The sequence below is a fragment of the Notamacropus eugenii genome, chromosome 7, assembly GCF_028372415.1.
Source record: "Notamacropus eugenii isolate mMacEug1 chromosome 7, mMacEug1.pri_v2, whole genome shotgun sequence".
Taxonomy (NCBI): domain Eukaryota; kingdom Metazoa; phylum Chordata; class Mammalia; order Diprotodontia; family Macropodidae; genus Notamacropus; species Notamacropus eugenii.
This window is the reverse complement of record NC_092878.1, coordinates 138,333,381-138,356,448: the sequence shown is the minus strand read 5'-3', so window position 1 is coordinate 138,356,448 and position 23,068 is coordinate 138,333,381.

Below are 23,068 nucleotides of genomic sequence, written 5' to 3'. Positions count from 1 at the left end.
TTTTGTTTTAAACTCTGTCTCAACAGTTATGTTTCCCTTCATCTTTCTTCCTTTCCTTCCATGATTCTGTTCCACCCCTCCTAACAAGGGTGAATGTTCTCCTTGGTTCCTTTTATCATCCCAATAAAAATCCTGCTTCCAGGAATGTAATATGTCAGTGAATCATAGACTATTGTGTCCTCTGAAGAAGTAAAATTGCAAGTGACTCAAACAGAAATGCCAAGTTATACAGTAGGTTAGGAATGGATTGAGATGATTTACCTGTGATGTTGTGTGCGTGGGAAGTAGAATAAAGAACTTCATGCAGTAGATTGAAAAAGGAGATAAACTGGTCATGTACTGAGAACAAAGGTTAAAAATTAACACACTGAGGACTGCACTGTTATCCAAGTTAAAAGACCTTAAAGTCTCCAATATATTGGAGAGGCAGAGACCCAATGATGTATGAGTGAACAAGGTTTGAGAACTGTGTAAGTTTAGAAGATTTAGACTCACATAGTGTACAGAGCACTGGATCTAGAGTCAGAGATTCAAATTCCACCTCTAATTCTTATTAATTTTGTGACATTAGGCAAGTCACTTAATTTCCCAGGGCCTCAGGTTTCCTCATTTATACAATGAATTTATACAATGAATGATATCTGAGGTTCCTTTAAGTCCTGAGTCTATGATCCTATGATTGATAAGATCATAGATCCATTGATGATTGACATGTAAAATTCCATGAGGGAATAAACAAAGCCCTAGAATTCTACCAGTACATGATGATTTTATTACCTGATGTAGCACTTGTAATGCAGGATTGCCTGGGATGCATCTCCATTCATACTACAAGGCCTCATGTGTCTCACCAGGAGTAATGGACACTGACTCTCTGAAGTGATTCTATCTCTCCAAATGTTTTTCATACTGACAGATTTTGATTGCCACAGAAGAACCGCCAGGTTCTTCTTAGGTTATATTACAGTTTTCTCAGCATCCTGGGGATAAATCTGTTGAAGAGTAATAAACTCCACACACATATGACATTAGCTCCTAAAGTCTCATTGTTCTTCCTGTTTTCACAAACAAGTCATTCACCATGATGATACTTTTAGATCTTAAATATAATCATTTCCTCACTAATAAGGCAAAATAATAGTAATATTAAAAGTATATATATATATATAGTAAAGCAAATACGTGAATAATAAAATATATTTCAATCCACACCTCAATACAGTTCATACTCTTGCACAAATGTACTAAGTATCAGTAGAAAGACTGGATACACCCAGGAACTTGGTAGAGAAGCACATGAGGAATGAAAACTATGTACCTATGATAACTCACAACTCTGGACTGCAAAGATCTGAGGTCAATCCATTCAAGAACATTTACACCACATACACCCTCTTCTCTGTGTATTTGCTGGTTCTCTACTCTATTTGAATCAAGGAAATATATACAATCTCTTTCAATTTACCATCACCCTTAAATGAAAGTTGAGAAAATGCTACCTATTAATTTAATTAATTAGTTCCCTTTAAGGTCATCAGACTGGTTACCTCTGGGCTAGACAGACCACTCCAGCCAGTTACTCATTTACCCAAGGGATGAGCTATCCAGTAGAGACAACTCACAGCAAACATCTCAGGTTGACTCTGAGCAAAGCAAACAGACTTGGGCAGCTCTTCACTCACAAGAATTCTGTATAAAATTAAATCTCAGAATCAGCAAAGTAGTTGAAAAGCCTCTGCCCTTCTCTGTTTTCCCTTCTTGTACCAGAGAGGGACAGCAAAGGTCTATTTCTTGTCTAAGAGGCAACTGGGTAGCACAGCACACAGAAAGATTAGCTGTATCCAGGATGATCTGAGTTCAAATCCATCTTCAGACACTTGCTAGCTGTGTGACCCTAAGCAAGTCACTTAGCGCCTTTTGCCTCAGTTTGTTCAGTTGTAAAATGAGGAAAATAATATCACCATCTCCCAAAGTTGTTGTGAGGGCTACCTGGCACATAGTAGCTACTATATAAATGTTAGGAGATATTATTATTATTTTACCTCATCTTCCTCAGTTTCATCTTCTATACAATGGGGATAATAATAGTATCCACCTTATAGAGTTGTTGTGAGGACGAAATGTAATAATATTTATTAAGTGCTTAAAAAATGCTCAACACATAATAGATGTTAATAAATGCTTATTCTCTCCCCATTCTCCTTCTCAGTGGTTTTATCTTTCTTAAGTTCTAGAGGACAAGAAATGGTAATATTGGGAATTGGAGGTCTAGTGGAACGATATTAATCAACTGTCCAAAAATCAGGAATCACACAGCAAAAGCTTGTGGCTTCCTAACACAGAGATCTCATTTTTTTTTTATTCTTTGGGTGTGTGTTTGCATGCACACGCACATATGCACACATAGATGTGTATGCATATATACATACATATATGTGTGTATATATAATGTAGGAAAAGTATAGGATATCTATTCTATGTGTTTATTGTGTACATAGGTGCATATACATATACACACATATATTATAGATAATATCCTATGCTTTTCCCATATTATATCTATATGTATTACATTACATATCCTAGGCTTTTTCTATAGTCTCTATAAAATTATGTGTGTGTACATGTAGAAATTTCCTATATTTTCTATGGCTTAAGTGAGAGTCTCCTGAAATTTAGTGACCCACCTATCGCTTCAAGGGTAACAACTCGTTAAATTTCTCCTGTGAATTTAACAGACTTTTAAAATTCATTCCTCCGTCTTGGTATCCAGAGAATATATGATATTTGTCTTTTCAGTTTTACTTTTTCAATTTTTTTAACATTTTATACAAATGTACTGAGCTATCACAGTTCCCTGCAGCCCAGTTCTCAATATAGTCCACCACATCATTTCAAGAGTCTTTGAAATTCTTTCTTCATGCTGTCGTTTTTTGCAATTTTTAAGCAAATAAAAGTCCATTTTCTTCCCCTTTAAACCACCACATACAAATGGGCCCTTATTCTATATATTTTACAAAATGATTTAAGTTTTTATATTTATGCCACAGTTCATTTTTGATCTGGAACTGCTCAAATCCCCTTTGAAATATCTTTATTCAGAAGCACATTTAAGAGTTTGTATTAACCCAAAGGTATTTTTTTCTCTACTCCTTTAAGGCATCAAAATGTTCATCCATGATGATGCCTTAAATCCTTTACTAGCAGATTTAGCTGTCATTTTATGCAAAACTAGTTTTTCTGCCCCTTTCATTTCTTGAAAATTCCATTAGCCTTTGCTGTGTTGCTTTTGGTGCCAAAATGTATAACATACAAAAGCAAAGTTAACTTTGCCTTAAAATTTTAGGAGTATATATAAGGTGCTATTCCTTTAAGGTGCTACCATCTTCATATGGAACAGAAAAACTAGTTTTGCATAAAATGACAGATAAATCAGCTAATAAAGGATTTAAGGCATCATCATAGATGATGATTTAAAGAGGAAGAAAATAATGATTTTTTTTTCTTGCTACTCATATATTTGTTCATCAGAGCTACTGTGACTCAAGGTCACCTAAGGATGCTAACTTTAAGGACCTTCCAAAGAAGTCCTCCAGAAGTGAGGAAATTTACTGGAAATCCTATGTAAATGTCCGTAAGTTATTTAAATGTTTGTCATCAAAAGTCTTATGTTTAAGTAACCACCTGTAGATGTATTGGAATCACAAGGTCGAACTTTGGGAGCCTTCCCAGGGAGAAGAGGATACAGTAGAATGTAAGCATGGCAGGGTTTATTTTTTTTGTCAGTAATTGATTACTAGTGAACACTATAGAATTAAACCCAGAACTATGCTAATCATCATATAGAATATAAGAGAAGGACAAATCATGGCCCTACCTTATATAATATGAGCCCTGACATAGTTTTAAACTACTAAAGCTCTTATAAAAACTAAAGCTTCAAACTGTATTAAGAATTTTGGATACATTGCATATTAAGTTTATAATTTAGTGGAGGAAATGAGATTCATACACACGAAGCAATTCTAGAACAACATACAGTTATATGCAGTTTAGTATCAGATAATATGGCATAAACCAGAAGTATATCAATATCATGGAAAAGGGGGAAAGGGGGATCCTATAGTCATAGAACTCGTATCAAAGAAAGAAGAATTTAATAAATTCTAAGGAGTATGGTGTTGACATTTATGAAATATTTACCATGACAACTAATGATTTAATTAAAATTAAATATACGTATATAGATGTTTTACCTAAAAAAATGGAAAGGGAGAAGATCTGTGAGCAAATGCTGAGGTTTTTGGTAACAAGACAAACCCAAGATTTCAACTAATCTGAGCACATAATTTTCCCATCTCCCCTTCTTCCATTTCTCCTAACTGTTGTCTATGTTTTCATATTGTCAGTATACAGGGTCCTTCATGCTTCTCTAGATAATCTTTCCAAGCTCCCTAACAGAACCCTTAAAATCAAATATAGGGGATATACTAATTAATCTGATTATTAAAATAAATATTGATACTTATTTTTTTCAATTGGTATGAAAGGAACCATGCCCAGTAGTTAGAGTTGGCCATTAGCTAAGAAGTCCATAGTTCAAGTTCTGGTAATGACACATATTGGCTATATGTGACTCTGGGAAAGATTTTAGACTCTTAGTGAACTGAACTAGGAGGGAGAGTTTCCTCTTCCATGAATTCCCTATAACAGAGAAATCAGAGGTCTGGTTCCTATAGCCATGCATGTTCATACAAGCCTCTAGTAACCAGAGTTAAAGGGCCATATGGGATTGAACATAGCAAGGGGAATCTTAGGGTATATCTGAAGAGTTATGAAATGAGAGTTAAGTCAGAGCAGTCTGGTATGAGGAATGAATTCTACTGAGTAGGAGATCCACTATAATCATGTCCAGAAGAAAAAGACCAAGGACTCTGATTCCATGTGGAAGAACCTGACATCCCAAACTTAGAACTGAAGTGAAGTAAGCCCCAAAGGGGCTACAGTAAATCTCTTTTCTGGACAATGAAATTATGCCAAGAGAAACTGGGACCACTGGAAAGTTTCTTCTTTTCATCCATCCACAAGTCAGTTTTAGATTGCTATCCATCACAGAGGTTGCTATCTACCACAGAGCTGGAGAAATAGTATCTATTTCATTCTTCTCAGTGTCCATCCCCTACTTTCTCTACCAGCTCTGACTATCTGGTACCTTTGTCCCACCCCCAACTCCCTTTCATGTTGTTTTATGTACTGTCTTCCCTCATTAGAATAAAAGCATCCTGAGGACAGGGGCTATCTTCCTACTTGTGCCCTTAACAAAGCACCAGGCACAGCTCTTAATCAATACTTGTTCGCTGACTATTTTTGTTTTGGAGCAGAGAATGTTTGATTCCCTCACTTGATCCTTTCTTATTGTTTACATTAATCTCTTCATTTTTTTCATTATTGAGTTTATGACTTGCATATGAATAGAATGCTGTTTTAGTGCGGCTTAGGTTCCCATGTCTCATTTGTCAAGCTGATTATTCAAATAGCCCATGCAGAACTTGAAACAAGTAGTCAGAAATTCCACAGTCAGATTTCTCAGTGTTTAGGAGACAGAAAAATCTTATAATTTTCTAAGGTTAAATTATGCAACATGATTTTTCTTAAAAAAAGAGAGCCTTTGTAGGCTTTGAGTAGGGGAGCTATAAGGCAAGACTTGGAAGATTATTTTGAGGGTATATATATGATATATATCATATATATATGGAGAGAGAGAGAGAGAGAGGGAGAGAGAGAGACAGAGAGACAGAGAGAGAGGATGAATTGATTGAGGAAGAAAAATATTGGATGTAAGATAATTGGGAGGCTCTTATGTTATAGTACTCCAGATAAGAAGTGATGGTCTAAGGTATGAGTGGAGCAAAGGGAGAGTATGTGAGATATGTAATGAAGGTAAAATGTATAAAACCTGGCAACTCATGGGGGCATATGCATTGGCAAGTGTCACTTAAGTGAAAAAAGCATAAATGAAGGATGTAAGGATATGGACATGGGCTGGTGAGAAAATTGTGGTACCCTCAAATTACAATAAAGGCAGCTAGGTGGTGCTCCAGTGGATAGAACACCAGGCCTGAAGTCTGAAAGATTTGTTTTCCTGAGTTCAAATCTGCCCTCATACACTTACTAATTGTGTGACCCTAGGCAAATCACTTAACCCTATTTGCCTCCGTTTCCTCATCTGTAAAATGAACTGGAGAATGAAATGGCAAACCACTCGAATATTTTTGCCAAGAAAACTGTAAATGGGGTCATGAAGAGCTGGACACACACAATTGAAAGACAACAACATACAATAAGGAAGTTTAGAGGGGAGTCAGATTGAGGAGAGAGAATAATCAATTCCATTTTGGACATATTGACTTTGAAATGTTGGGAGAGATAACCAGCTGGTAAAATGGGATTGAAGTTCAGGAGGAAGATAAGGACTACATGTGTAGGCTTGGACATCATCTGCATAGAATATATACTTGAATTCATAGGAAAGAATGACATTACCAAGGTGGGGAGGGGGGACAGAAAGAAAGAGAAGGGCAAAGTGCAAACATAGAAAGACATAGGATAGAGGCATATTTCTTTGTCCATAATGTATCAAGGAAGTTCAACTGCTCAGAGTAGAGAAACTGGGGGATAAAGCTGAGGTTTTGAGGAGATAGAAGGAAAATATTTGTAACCATTCTTATGGCAAATGGAATAGTCATTTAAAAACAGGGATGGGGATGCCTAGAAGCATTGAAGAATTATCTGAGATTACATAGCAAGAATCTGTGGTCAATAAGTTAGAGAGCTTCTCCACCAATACTCAAGAGTCTAATCAAAGAATCAAAGAAAGTAAGATGGCAGGGTTTATCCAGTCCTGGAGATTGTTATGGCAAAAAATCAAAAATGTAAGAGATTCTAGCATCCTAGATACAACATTATTGAAATGATGATTGACCACAGAGTTCAGGCTGGATAGGAAGGTAAGGGATCTGATGTATGGAGGAGACAGTATAGGAGAAAAGTAACAAGAAGCAATGATTCAAAGACCAGATTCAAGAGGAGTAAAGGAACAGAAAAGATGGACGGGCAGGAAGTTGTGGTCAGAAATTGAAGAATTCAACATGGTGAAGAGAAAGCAGCTGTGAGGAATGATGAAGTCCAAGCTGTGGCTGTACCTGTGAATGACTGGCATGCAAGGAATATAGCAGAGTTGAAAATAGTAAGAAACTGTGAGGAGAGAGTGTTAGAAATGCTATAGACATAGAAGTGACCAAAAAGATAGTAGAGATGACTCTGTTCCAAATATTGTAGCCACCAAGATAGACCGAACAACATGCTGGCAGTGAATAGATAACAGTAATTAGGATGAGGGTGAGTGACATGTCAGTGCCATGAAATTCAAGAGAGGAGAGATTATGGAGGAAGAGTAGTGGAACAATGGCCTATAAGTGTCAAGAAGTAGTAAAGAGTGTCTTAACCTCTCCTACTGAAAGAGTGAGAAAAAAGTCATCTCCACTGGGGAGGGTTATGGAAGATGTAGTATTGTTAAGGGAAAGTCAGGCTTCAGTGAAGGTGAAATAATAGATCCTATGATCCCATGAGCCTCCTTCCCTAAAATACTTGTGAGGTAGCTCTACAGATCCGAGTTCTATGAACTTTACAGATTGATAGATAGATAACTATATTTCAATGTATTTGATTTTATTTTATGAATTTAAAAACACTATTCTGAGAAGGGGTCCATGGGCTTCAGTAGACACTTGCCAAAGGGGTCCAAGACACACACAAAAAAGTTAAGAATTCCTCGTCTAAAAGAATCTAGAAGCAGCATATTGTAGAATAAAGAGCCCTGGAATGGGAGCCAGGAGACCTAAATGCCAGCCCCACCCCAACCCCTTTTTTAACCACTAACTAGTTGTGTGACTTCGGCCAAGTCACATTATATTTCTGAGTCTCACTTTCTTCTTTTGTGAAATTAAGAGGTTAGGCTAGATGATCTCTATGTGGTCCCTTCCAATGTTAACATTCTGTGGCTCTATCTCATGTGTCCTTTTGTCAAATTCCAAGCCAAGAGCAAACAAATTGTGATATGAAAGAGCCTGTTTTACTTCAGCAACTCAGCATATGAAAAAAAAAATTGAAGACAGGGTTTAGGGGTGGATTTCAAAATGCCCAGTTTTTAAGGTAGAGAAAAACAGTTACAACGGGGATAGTTCCATTGTGGCCTGACTCATTCCAGCTGTTTCCATGCAGCCTCCTCCCCACAGAATGTACTTGAAACAATTAGAAGCATCAGTTTCAATCTCCTATTGGAACAACAAAAGACCTCTGTTATGTTGGAAGAAATAATATTCTACAGTAGAAATGTCCATGTGCCAAAGAAAGAGACCCAGCAAACATAGCCAGCCTCCAAAATGGAGGATGTAAAATCACTCACACTACAACTGGGGCTTGCCACCCCCTTGGTGGAGCTGTTAAGCAACTGCTGTTCATCCATTATGAGGGGGAATAAAGGGATAAGCGATTTAGATGGGGAAAGATGAAATGGACATAAAGCCTCCAGATGGAGGATTTTATAGTCTAGAAGACTGGGAATGTACAATGCTTTAACAAACCAGAAACCTTCTGCTAGTGTTAAAAACAGGCTACAAATTCGCGTTTTTGTTTCAACTATTATTGTTTGCAGAACTAGTGAGAAACAAAAGCAACCTGAAACTTAGGAGAGCACCCAGGATGGCAACAATTCAACTCTCCTTTTCATCCCTGCATTGTCATGAGACAAGGAAGGGCAGATTAGAAAAAGATCTCAGACGTCCTTGCAGAAAGGATAAGCAAAGGTCTGCTTGGCTACATCATTCAAAGTCAGTTCTTTGGTGTCTAAAGACTTGAGACTGTTTTTGCTTTTTGTTTATTTATTTACTTTTCCATGGGACTAGACCTATGGCTTCATGGATCTATGGAATTCCAAATAAGGAATATCCCTCTGCCGGATCAGACTTGTATCTACTCAGCAACTCAAAGAGAGAACCTGAAAAGACCTTAGCTTAAAAGGACAAAGGTATCCCACTGCATCCTGTGCCATCTTTAGTTGTCCTGATGGATATCCGGTTGCTGGACCCAGTTGGCTCTGGAGGAGAATGTGAGATTGGTAACTTTGCACAGCCCTCCCTCACTCAAATCAAAGTCAATTACAAATCATGTCATCATCTCCCTGATGTTGTGGTCCCCTTTGAGAATGAAGGGCAAACCACACACAACACAACAACTTGTGAGAGTCTTGAAGAAATGTCTGGGTCACTGAGATATTAAGTGACTTGTCCAGTTAGTGTAGGTCATAGTTGAAGCTTGAACCCAGAACCTCCTGACTCTGAGGTCACTTCTCTATAGTTGGACTTTCCAAAATCTTCTTCCTTAAAAGGAAGACCTAAAAATGTGGATACTCGGTATATAAAGTATATTTAGAATGTTTTCCTGAACCTTTAGGTTCCTGAATTCTCTTAAGAGGGTAGAGTTTCTAAGTTCGTCGTATGTAGAATACTTAGGTGTATATATAGTCATATCATTCTCAAGTATTCTCAAACAGATCTGTGATCTCATCCAATTGGAAGTTCCTTCCAACGATGTATGATCATCCTGTGTGGCTCTTGTCCAGACTCTGCTATAAACTCACCACAACGTGCTGGAGGTCTTCCTCCCTTGTTTCCTGAAATCACCAAAGTGTCAGGCTTTCATTTCCATGAGTCAAAGTCCTTAACTCTTGAATACATTTTCCAAATAATTCCTCCATCTCTTTTCTTCCTTTTTGCAGTTTCTATCTCCTGACAGACAAAGCCCTATGGGATTCTAATATTTTCTAGGTCTATTCTGGAAGCTTTCCAGCTTGGTAATAGCAATTACCAGAGCTTTCACTCCACAATATTGCCTACAAAGCCCAGAATTCCCTCCACACTCATGACATCCTGATGATAAGATACATCAAACATTTATTGTTTACTATGCACTAGACATTGTACTAAGTCCTGAGGATACAAATAAGAAAAAGAAAGACCTTTTCTGCCCCCAAGGACCTTAAAATCTAATGGGAGAAGATAATACACAAAAGGAAGCTGAAAGGGGGAGAGGGTACACAGCAAGGAGACATGGTGATGGTGGTGCTGGAGTCAAAAACAAGCAGAGCAAATGCTGGTAAATCTGTCTGGGAGTTGGGATATGGAATGAATTTTTTGCTCTGTCTTCCAGCTCTCCAATCAGAAATTCAGAAGCATACTGATGAGGCAAAGGTATCAAAGTTGAAATAACGTCCATGATGAGTTTCTTGGTAATGAGCTTTTCCTGATGATGATGAGTTAATAAAGTATGATTATTAGATTATTAAAGTATGTATATATGTATTATACATACATATATATATATATATGCATGTTCATGCATCTGACAAAAACAACGAACACATTGAAAAAAATCTGACCCATATCACTCAGGTATCTCCTTATATCCCTCTTCCTTCCTAACACCTCCACATGTCCCCTTAATTTTATTCCCCATGATCCTGCTCCATCAATTTTCTCTTCTCTGTTGAACCTTTTATCTTTCCTGCCTTTCTGATTCCTTCTCTGTCTAGTAACATATTCAGGACTTCCCCAATCATAAAAAAGAGTCTATCTTATCACCCTCCTTTATTTCACCACAAAACTTTTCAAAGAATAATCCATTTTCACCGCTTTCATCTCATAGCTGTTCGTTTCATCTCCACTTATTAACTCGTTGACACCATCTCCTAATCCAAAATTCCAAAGCACATTTCTCAAACCCCATTCTTTCTTATCTTTCTGCAGTATTGGCCTCTCCTAGCTGAATTCCCTCCCTTGGCTATGAATCTCTCCATTTCACAAAACCTCTGATTATTCCTCTCTCTCTGTCAGTGAATCTTCCTCTCCTCTAGTTCTCTGAATAGAGGCATTCTTCAGTCTTGTTCCCTTGTCTCTATAATCTCTCTTAGAGATCTTATCAAGTCTGTGTTGCCACTTCCAATCCCTTTCCCCAGGTCCAGTACCATTTCAATATTCCAATTGCCTATTTTGCCTCTGCACAGTATGGCTCATTATCATTTCAAAGTCAACTAGGTAAAAAATAAATTTCAATATTTGCTCCCAGGTCTGTTCCAGCTCGCTTCCCAATTCAACAGAACCAACATTTTAATCATGTATTTGATTCAAGGCTCTCTGATAGAGCCTGGCAATTCAAAGAAGGCTTGAACAAAGTCCCTGCTCTTGCAAACTTACAAATTAATGGGAGAAAGACAAGTATAAAAATAACTGTGATATAAACAAGTCAAATAACTGCAAAGGAAAGGCTCCATCATCACGCTATGAGAAATTTGAGGACAGAATTGTTTCCTTGGGAACAGAAGCCAGAGGAAGCTGATGGCATCGTGGTGTGGTAAAATACGGGTCTTGGAGTCAGGAAGACCTGAGTTCACATCCAGCTTCAGATACTTCCTAACTGTATGACCCTGGACAAGTCACTTAACCTTTGTTTGTCTCAGTTTCCTCAACTATAAAAATGGGGGTAATAATAGTACCTGTCTTGCAATATTGTGAGGACCAAATGAAGTAAAAATATTTAGCTCCTTGCCTGACATACAGTAAGTTCTAGATACACACTTATTACCTTCCTGACCCCTTCTCAACTACCCTCTGCAGAAGGAAAATTGTGAAAGACTTCCAGGAAGGAGGAAGGCAGCATGTCTCAGTGGAAAGAGAGTCAGTTCTAGAACCAGAGGTCCTTAGTTCACATGCTGCCCCTAATGGACAAAGAGAGACAGAGACAGAGATAGAGACAAAGAGTCAGAAAAGAGAGAGCATCCTAGAGATAAATGTGGGGAAAGAGAGAGAGAAGAGAATGAGAGGGAGAGAAAGAGGAGAGAGGGAGAGAGAGCAATAGAGAATGAAAGAGAGAATGAGAATGACAGAGCTATGAAGAGGGATAGAGGAAGGGATGGAGGGAGAGAGAGAATGAGAGGGGAAAATAGAGGAACAAAGAGAAATAGAGGAGGGGAAGAGAGAGAGCACAATAGAGAGAAAATAAAAGGGAGAGAGTCAACTAACTGTAAATTCAGGCAAGTCATTGAAACTTTCAGGGCCCCAGTTTCCTCACTGTGATGCCACCATTCCAAATAGATCAAGGTCAAAAGTAAATTAACAAAGCTCAAGATGACATCAGTCCAATTTTCTTCAAGTCCTGGTGTTGGTTGGATGACAAAAAAAGAGCAGCCAGTTAGGATGACAGGTGACTCAAAGTAACCAGCTGACTTTGTTAACATTTCTCCACTTCTAAACTACACTTAAAGAAAATCATATATGGGATCACATTATCCTCATGGAAATCCAAGAGAGCCACCATGCCCTATCTCACTGTTGTTGGTCCAGACCTGTGGCTGCATCACCCTGTTACTATGCTACTGAAAGATCTCAAAACATAGATCTAGAAGTAGAGATAGTTTAAAAAGGATAGCTGAGAAGCCATCTTTACTGTTGTCCCACTGAAATACTGGCGCATCTTTCAGTTCTTTTTCTCTCAAGAATTCTGTCATCTATGAAGAATATCACTCAATAACTTCGCACTTGGTTGTGTAAGTTTCGTGCACAGGTTCTTTTTTATGCCAAAATGCCACATTGGTCATTTAGAGAGGTATTTGTTCCTCTGTCTAATAAATAATATGAATTGGTACAGAAGTGGTGGCTACAGACAGATCCATACATCCATTCAAGTGTAAAGAAATTAAAATTAATTCAACTATTTTGAGAAAGGAAATTCCATCAATATATCAGGTTGTTTATCTTTCCTTCACAAGTTTTCTCTGTGGACTTAAATAACACTAATAATACGATGGGGCCACTTCATTTCCACTTTTATTTACTGATTGCTTAACACAGTGCTTTGCACATAATGATGCTTAACAAATACCTGCTAAATTTATTTAACTCAGGTATTGACATCTAACTGGTAACTGAAAATATGAAAGCAGAGTTCTAAGGGAGAGGCACAGGTTTGAGAACCATTCATGTAACTGGTAATTAAAGTCATCAGCGTAAACAAGATCACTTAAGGTAAAGGTGCCTTTTAAACTTTATTGTGACTTATCAATGAGCTTTGTTGTTATTACTGGCATCACCAACCTTCCCACGACCCAGTCTTGAAAACTTAGATCTATTTTTCTTATACTTAAGGTAACTATTTAAGTTCAAAGAACAAACGCCTTAGAGGATCCTAGCCAATATCTTCAAGCATTTTAAGAGTTATGGAAAATGATATGGATTTGTTCTACTTGGCTTCAGAGCTCAAAATTAAGAGGAATGAATGGAAGGTACAGAGAGGCATTTTGATATAAGGGGAAAGTTCCCAACTATTTACACAAAAATAAAATGGTCTGCTTCGGGACCTAGTGGTCTTCCCTTCACTAGAGTTCTCCAAGGAAAGGTTTAAAGACTACTCATCAGGGATTTGTTAAGGAGATATTCTTTCAGTTTTGTGATCTCGGAAGTCCTTTCCAATCTAGATTCAACGATACTATCTTTTTATGACTCTTCCCTCTTCTTCCCTTCAGTATTTAATCTATTGTCAAGTTGTACTGATTCTACCTCTACAATTTCTCTCAAAGTTACCAGTTGAAAGAAATGATTATTAATAACCAATGATTTGAGGAGATCTAGAAGCATCCCCCTTTCCTAAGTCCTCATTTCAAAACTCAGTCTCTGAAGGTAGAACTTTCTCCTCAAACATGGACAGACCCCATCCAGTCTTACAAGGACTCTAAACTAAGGTGAATTCCTGCCCATTGTGTTAACACTCAAACTCGTTTGGGTGGAGGTGTGTGTTAGTCCTTCGTTGCCAAAGACCATGCCATCACAGAAATAATGACATGACTTGCACTTGACTTTGTTTTGAGTGAGGGAGGGCTGTGCAGGTCACCAGCCTCACTTCTCCTCCAGAGCCATCTGAATCCAGTGACCAGATATTCATCAGAATGACTGGAGACGACCCAGGATAAGACAATTGGGGTTAAGTGACTTGCTCAAGGTGAGCTAGTGAGTGTCAAGTGTCTGAAATGAAATTTGAACTCAGGTCCTCCTGACTCCTGCACTGGTACTTTGTCTACACTAAGGCCAAGGTTTTTCTGGGAGTAGAGATAGTTTCTCTGCCCAAGAGTGACACGATGTCATGACTCTCCCAACTACTCACTGGAGTGAGCCCATTTCTCTTTGCAAAGTCCAACTCTCATTAATCATTAAGCAGAGTTGATTGCAACCAGAGCTGATTGCCACCCTCAGAATCATCTACTCTTCCAAGGGCATGTAAACTGTGAGCCCACCACAAGGGTTCTTTGGTATTTAAGTGTCAATTACCCTTTTATTATTAACATGCTAGCATTATTGATAAAAATTATTAATTACCCAGAAACCACATCTTCCAAACATCACAGTATATACATCACAATCTAGTCTGAGCATGTATCTTTGACCTCCTGTGATAACCTCCTAACACTGAATTCCCTGTTTGCATTCTCACTGTCTCATCCTATATCCCACTGCCAGACAGGTGGTCTTTCTAATACATTCTGTTCATGTTGCCCTAGTGTTCAGAAATATGCAATAACTCCCAGTTAGCTGAGGATATAGAGGCCCCCAAGAATCTGATTCCAACCTACCTTCCCAGCCTTATCTCACATCGTTGCCCTTTGTATACTGTACGTTACAGTCTATTCAGACTGCTCAACATTCTTCTTTCTCACGTTTATTTCCCAAAGTGCCCTCGCTATTTTGACAATTTTCCCCAAAAAAGTAATCTGTACAATAGGTAAAACATCAAACAAATTGAAGATTAAAATGTAGAAGAGGGATTAGAACCCTACAACAAACATTTAAAGATGGCATAGGGTTGATTTTTCATTGATTACCACCACTATCTTCTCTTTTCTACGTAAAAGAACTTCTCTGGGCCAAGAGTTAAAAGCAAGCCTGCGTTATCCCCAGATCTTCTCCAATTTATGGAATTAGCTAATACAAACACATTTAGAAAGTGGTTTCCACTCAGTGAGCCCTTCCCTTTGCCCTAGCATGACAGAAGGAGAGGGGTCGCAACCTTTGACTACCTCATTTTCCAAAGGTTGTTATACTGTATTATACAGGAAAGACTCTTTTCCAAATGAATTTTTTTTAAAAAAACAACAAAGTAAAACTAGGACGGAGCTATACAAAAGGGAATTTAGATGATGATTTCTAAACACTGCTTTTAAAATTGCCTCTCTTTTGAGAGAAATTATTGTTAAATAACCTATTATTGGGGAGATCTAGGAGTTTTTTCCCCTTCCTAGATCTTCATTCTCTACTAGGCAAAGCTGGTAGCTGAAGGACATTCTTTATGAATGAGATTGCTGTTCAGTCCTGGGTAGAAGACCCCACCCAACTAGAGAACCTCACAAAGAATTTAATCTAAGGTGAATCTGGGCTCATTGTGTTCTACTCAGGCAGATTTGGCAAATGGAGTAGATCTTTTCTTGAGATTACCTGAGGCTGGGGGTGGTCTGGGAATGGGAATGATCAGAGTTATGCACTTCATTAGAATAGGTCCACCTGTCATTATAACATTCGTTCTTCTCATTAATTGTTAACCAATCAGATTTGATTGCCACCCTCAGAAACATACAGTCTTCCAAAGATATATGTGTTGAGCGGGTTCCATGAGGGGTCTATGATATTCTAGAGTACCATTGCCCACCAGCAATGATTAATTACTGTTTCTTTATATGTCACACCTTTTTAAACCATCTTCTCCCTTTGTTGATATTCTCTGTAACTTACAAGTAGGTTTCCAGTACCTTCCTTTTCTCCTCCCTCTATAACCAAAAGTCACTTACTCTGACAAAACTGCCTTATAAACTCATTCACACTAAGGTCTTCAAAGAGCCATGCTTTAGAGCTAGAGCTGGGAAGGACCTCAGAGACCATCTAGTCTAGCCTCCTCATTTTACAAATAAGGAAACTGAGGATAAAAGAGCTAAATGATTTTAGCCAACATCATCCAAGTTTTGATTGTCAGGGTGGGATTTGGACCCAGGTGATTCAGACTCTGTATTCATTGTTTTTCACACACTGTCCTCTTCTTACCATTCTGTGCATTCTCCCAAATGGAAATTTTCAAATTTGCCTGCTTTTCATTCTTTGAGAAAATCTGAGTTACATCAGAAAGATTGGAGAGCAAGAGAATTACTTCAAGGACAGCTCCATGAAGCCAGAGCAGGAGAATGGATTTCTTTGTCTTAAATGAGAGCTGTAGGCTCATACTCACAAACAAAGGCTATTTGAGATATCTTCTTTGGTCTGCGATATGAAGAAAAAAATAACTGGATAAACAAAAACCTCATTGCCTGTGTTGAGGGAGAAATACCACTCTACAATCCATTAAACTGGGACACCTGACTGACTTAGTTTACTGCTACATTTTCAGCAGCTCCATAATTGGAATTTCATTGTTATGCAAAGGAAATGTTTTAGGTTTAGCTGAATGGTAGCCATTATGCAAATACGGCCCTTCTTCCCTAGCCCACTCTAATATATAAAATTGGATATTTCCCCACCATATTTTGGAGCACTAGATTATTCCAAAATAAATACCAGCATAGCATAATTCATAAAATGAAATAAACAAAAGTTAATTGTTGATGCTAAAAATGCCAATCTTCCACATGTTAAAATTCACTTCAACCAAATCAACGTCAAAAGGGAAACTAATCAGAATAAAGATCTGATTGTTACAAAAACAGAGTTTCTGTATATTCTGAAATTCTATTCAGAAAAACAAAACAGAAAAGCTTTGAGAGCAACCCCAGACAAGGATGTTTACCAAATACTTCACTGAATTTCGGTGGGAAGCTACCACTAAGCCAATCTATTCACACAAGTAAGTTCCAAGGCACAGCACAAGTGGTCATTCTATCTCTTTATCGGAAGGCTGCCAGTGATGGGGAGTTAACCACTTTCTGAAATAGAACTCATTCCACTTTAAAGTTTGCTCTAATTATTAGGAACTTTATTATCTAAATCAGTCTTTTTTTTGCAGCTTCCATTCATTCCCCTTAGTTCTGCCTTCTGTGGGGCCAAAAAGTAGTCCAATCCTCCTCCATATGACAAGGTTTCAAATACCTGAAGACACCTATCATGTTTTCCTTGTACCTTCCTTTCTCTAGGTTCTATCCGAGAGAGAGAGAGAGAGAGAGAGAGAGAGAGAGAGAGAGAGAGAGAGAGAGAGAGAGAGAGAGAGAGAGAGAGATGGATGGATGGATGGATGGATGGATGGATGGATGGATGGATGGATGGATAGAGAGAGGGGGACAGAGATAGAGAGATAGATAGGTAGATGATAGATACAAAGATAGATACACAGATAGATGCATAGATATCCAGATAGATAGAACAACGAATTAATGAATAGATAAAGAAATAAATGAAGGCAGACTTGAGTTTTATACAGACAACTGCAATCTAAAAAAAATAGAATAGGAAAAGTAATGCCATTCTGCTTTGCCCTGCTCAGTCATCTCTGTGTTTTGATGGATGTCTGTAGTTTCCTTTTCCCTTCACCTCTGTAAGCAGGTGAAGGGAGGTCATAGCTCCCATTGAAGGAAAGAAGAAAATGGAAAAGACCATCGTGTTCTGAACAAGCACCAGCAGGGAGCAATCAGATCGCTGCTCAGATGAAGTTTCCCATAGTACCCACTGTTTGTTTTAACTTGCTTCAAACTTGTCAAGCAAAGTGTTTCCTTAAGCAGCTCCTGGTTTCCTACCTTTCAAAATGTTATTTCAATAAGTGTAATGATGAACTGTAGAAAAACACTGAACGACACAATCAGCTCGAGTTCCTTATTCATTCATTCTGGTCCCTTTATTTACTAGTGAAAGGCAAGAATTCCTTTCTCCTAGAGAACACCTGTTTTACTTTGGCACTAAAGTCAGAAAGACAAGAGGGTGAAGGACAGGAAAAGTACCCATCCTTCCCATGTATGGGTGGCTGGGAAATATTTAACAACCAGATCTCAAAAAATATATATTATATTATTATTAATAATTAATAAATAAAATATATAATATTATATTATTATTAATAATAAATATATAAAAGTACCTTTGAGACACTTTTAGGTTGAATCCACATCATTGACACTTTCTCCATCACTTTAAGTCTAGACAATCCACAAAGCAATAAATCAAGCCCTGACTGTAGCACTTTCTGGTCTCTGAAGGGGAAATGCTCATATTGAAATTTTCTCTATTGACTCTTGGGAGCCTCCAAGTTGACTCCCTCACTTCTCGGTTCTCTGAGGATGGGGCTAAAATATCTACCCAGAGAAAAAGTTCAAAAGGTGCTACTTTATGCATTAGTAACTCCCAACATTTTTTTGGTTCTTCTGCAAATATGGAGACATCCAGTCCTTCTCCTCTGAGTGCTTAGGTTCTGTCTAGTTCAGCAGTGTTTGGCACATAGGTGGAGCAGTGGATAGAGCACTGACCCAGGAATCAGGACGACCTGAGTTCAAATCCTTCCTCACATGTACTTACTAGCTGTGTGACCTTAGACAAGTCACTTAACCTGCTTGCCTCTATTTCCTCATCTGTAAAATGAGCCAGAGAAGAAAATAGTAAGCCATTCCAGTAACTTTGCCAAGAAAATTCCAAATGGGGTCATGGAGAGTCAGACACTACTGAACAACAAAGCACTTAATAATTATGGGTGGATTCATCTACAGTCTAAAGTAGAGGTTCTTAACCTTTTCTGTGCCATGGACACTTTTGGAAGTCTGGTGAAATTCATGGACTACTAATGGGAATAACTTTTAAAATGCATAGATAAAATACATAGAAAGAAGAAAATTATATTCAAATTCAGTCATCAAAATATTTTTTTAAACAAGTTCCCAGTTCCCAGATTAAGAATCTGTGGTCTAGGGTGTGGACAGGAAACCTTAATTTCCTTGGTTTGTTTTACTCCCATTCCACTTGAAATTCTAACCTCCTTCCAAATTTGAGTACGCTTTTACATTATATATCAAAGTGTATTTAACTGAATAAAAATAAATTAAATAAATAAATTAAATAATCGAGCAACTGATTGGCAGACTGTGAGCTCCTTGAAGGCAGGGACAGTCATTTACCTTTCTCTGTGTCTCCAGCTCTTAGCACAGGATCTGGCACATGGTAGGAACTTAACAAATGCTTATTGACTTCACTTGAACCCCTTCTTCTAGAGGTTACCCCTATCCCATGATAGTTTGCTTAAGGTAGAAGAGTGGTGATATGTATCTGAGGAGGGAACACCCACAGTGAGGAAATCTAATATGCACCAGGTGACAGTTTTCCACTGCGGATGATTCCGCAGGATAGTCTCCAAAAGGATCCCTCTGAAATCTCTAAAGTCATCTAGTCTCTGGGTACCCTCATAGGAGCAGACAATCAATCCATTTGAGGCTTGGGTTCTTTGGGCATGCTTCCTGAAAAGCAAACAACTTTCTTTTTTTGAAGAACAATATGGCCATGGAGGGATTATACTGGATCAAATTTCTGTCCAAAAAAGAGCTTTCCCTTCATTAGCACTTTTCCCTTTGCAGCTTGTCTTAAGACAAGCACTTTGATAACATTGTAATACCACATTCCTTTTTGAAACTGAAGCACAAACATGCCATTTATAATGACTCTAGGAGGCAAAGTCCCCAATGTCGAGTTCGGCTACCGAGAAACTGCTCCCACCCCAGTGCTGTGGGAGGATAGACCCAAGGCAGTATTTGCCTTCACCTTTTAGCAAGCAGGCCAAAAGATGGTACTATTAAAATGTGTGTGAATCAACCTACAGGGGAGACAGCTCATCTCAATCTGCCCACAGGCTTCACTGCCTCAACAGACACGGCCCCAGGGCCACCTTTGGAAGTTTTTCTTGCTTTTCTACTTAAAACCAGAAGAAAAGTATCCTGGCAACTTTAGCAATCTGGCTCCCATCACAGAGCAATGATGCCGCCAGAGGGAAGTACAGGAGTTGGGTAGGAGGAGGGAATAATTAGAATAGCAGTCATTTATGTTATATGTGTGTCCGTACGTATGTATGTGTGTATAAAATTTCAAGGTTTGCAAGGCATTTTACAAGTATGATCTCATTTGATCCTCACAGCAACTCTGTAGGTTACATGTTAATATAATCCTCATTTTTATAAATGGGGAAACTGAGAGGCTAGGGTACCCATGGTCACATAGCTAGAAAGTGTATGAGACAAGATTTGAATTCTGGTCTTTTGGATACCAGATCCAGAGCTATTCACTGTGCCATGTAGCTGCCTCATGGAGAGTGTTGGACTTGGAGTCAGGAAGGTCTAAGTTTAAATCTTACTTAATACATGGAGTAGTTGTTCGATCCTGGGTAAGTCAATTAACCATTTTCAGTCTCAGTTTTCTTACCTGTAGAATGACAATAATCGTAGCATTTACCTCCTAGAGTCATTATAAGGATCAAACAAGAGCTTGTAAGTAAAATGCTTTACATACCTTAAATCTCCATATCAATGCCAACTTCTTGTGCGCGTTTTTTGTTGCTGCTGCTGTTACAAGCAAAGCACTGGTAGGTGATGGCGTATGAAAAAAAGAAGGCACGTACATTCTACTGAGAAATTACATAGTTCAATAAGTAAGCAAATACAAAGTAACTGTAATACATTTTATATATATGTATAATTTGTAATGTAATCATATAAAGTATGGTACGTATAGATTATAATTGTATTATAACAAAACAAAACAAAGCACTAATTAGTATGCAAATACAAAGTGTATGTAAAATCATACAAAGTCATTTTAAGAGGGAGAGAGGGAGCGTCCGGAGAGAATCAGGAAGGGTCTCGCTGAAGGCAGTTGAACTGTGCTTTGAAAGAAGGTAGAGATTTTAGGAAGGAGAGAAAAAATGAGGAGTGAACTTCAGATAGAGGGAACCTGTGCAAAGTATAATAGTGATGGGGGATGGGAAACCATGTAGAGTGTAGTGACAGGGTGTGAAGGGTGCTCCTCGGAAAAAAGACTTGGAAGTGAAGTGAGAGTCACATCGTGGGAGCTTTAAATACCAGACTGATGCTGCTGCATTTTTTCCCAGAGGTAAGAGGGAGTGATTGACAATTTTTGAGTGGGACATGAAATGGTTGGTCAGATGCACATTTTAAGGATTTTGATTTGGTATCTATACTGAAAGTATATTAGAGAGAAAAAAAAGAGGAAAGAAGACTATCGAGGAGCCTATTCTCCAGGCAAGAGATGAAAATCATCTGAATTTAGACAGAGGTTGCATGAATGCTGAGAAACGGATGGATATGAGAAATGTTATGGAGGCAAAATTGACAAGACTTGTTGACTGATTGGAAATGGAAAATGAGGAGAGAGAAGAATGGAAAATGATTCCAAGTCTGCAGCCTTGGAAAGATTGTAGAGACATCAACAGGAAGAGGGACATTTAGAAAAAGCATAGATGCATTTGAGGGATGATGAGTTCCAGATGCCTAGGATGCAATCTCTCATCAGCTCATCCTTGTACTATTACAGTAATCCGCTGGTTGATCTCCCAGCCTCAAGTCTTTCCATATTCCAATCCATCCTTCATTAAGCTATCAACTTCCAAAATTTGCGTCTGAACATGTTATATTCCCCCTTCCCTGAGTCAATAAACTCTAGTGACCCCCTATTACTTCTAGAATCAGACATAAAATGCTCTTTAGGGTTTTTAAATCTTGCCTTACCAGTCTTCTCACTTTACATTTTACTTCATTCCACTTACTTCACAATCCAAAAACTGATTTTCTGTCCCTTGAACATGACATTGTATCTCCTGCCTCTTTACCTTTTCATTGGCTGTCCCTCATGCCTGGAATGCTCTGCCTCCTCACCTATAGCTCTTGTTTTCCCTGGATTCTTCCAAGACTCGATTTAAACCCCACCTTATATCCCAGTATTCATTGTTCTTTACAGGTAGCCTTCCTCATCAGAATGTGAACTATTCAAAAGCAACAATGTGTTTTTACTTTCCTTTTTCAATTTCATTTTTAATTTATGGAATAAAACAAGCATTTCCATAGCATAATATATTTTTTAAAAGATGATAACACATCAAACTGTTAATGTGTTATGTGGAAATTGCCATTCCTTTCAACTATATAATAAAGTTATCATGTAAATTTCTTTTTTTTCCTCTTTTTCTTCCTTCCCTCCCATCCTAGAGATAGCTACCATTAGACACAAATACATATATATGTATATATATTTATGAATAACTATGTATGTGTGTGTTATACATATTCTTTCTCTCGATGTAGACAGTGTCTTCCTTCATTTGTCCTTTGTAGTTAATTTGGATATTTATAATAGTCGAAATGACTTATTTGCTCAAAGTTATTCTTAAAACAATATTTCTGTTACTGTAGATAACATTCTCTTGGCTCTACTCATTTTGCTTTTCATTATTTCATTCAAGTCTATCCACTTTGAAGATCATTGAGCTAAATCTTTCTTTGTAGCACAGTAGTATTCCACCACAATCTTATACCACAAGTTGTTCAGTAATTCCCCAATTGATGGGCGTCCCCACAATTTCCAGTTCTTTGCCACTACAAAGAGAGCTGCCATAAATATTTTAGAACACATAAGTTCTTTTCATTTTTCCCTAATCGTGTTTGGAAATAGACCTAGGAGTGATATTCCTGGGTTAAAAGGGTATAGGCAGTTTGATAACTCTTTGGGCATGTTTCCAGATTGCTCTCCAAAATGGTTGGATTAGTTCGCAATTCCACCGACAATGAATCAGTGTCCCAATTTGTATTTTGTTTTGTATCCCCTGCACTTTGTTAGTAGCCAGTCCATAGAAAGCACTTAATAAATTGTTTATTGATTGCCTTTTTGACTGGCTGATTATATCAATACCAGCAGAAATGTCCCACAGGCAGTTGGTAATACAGGACTGAGAT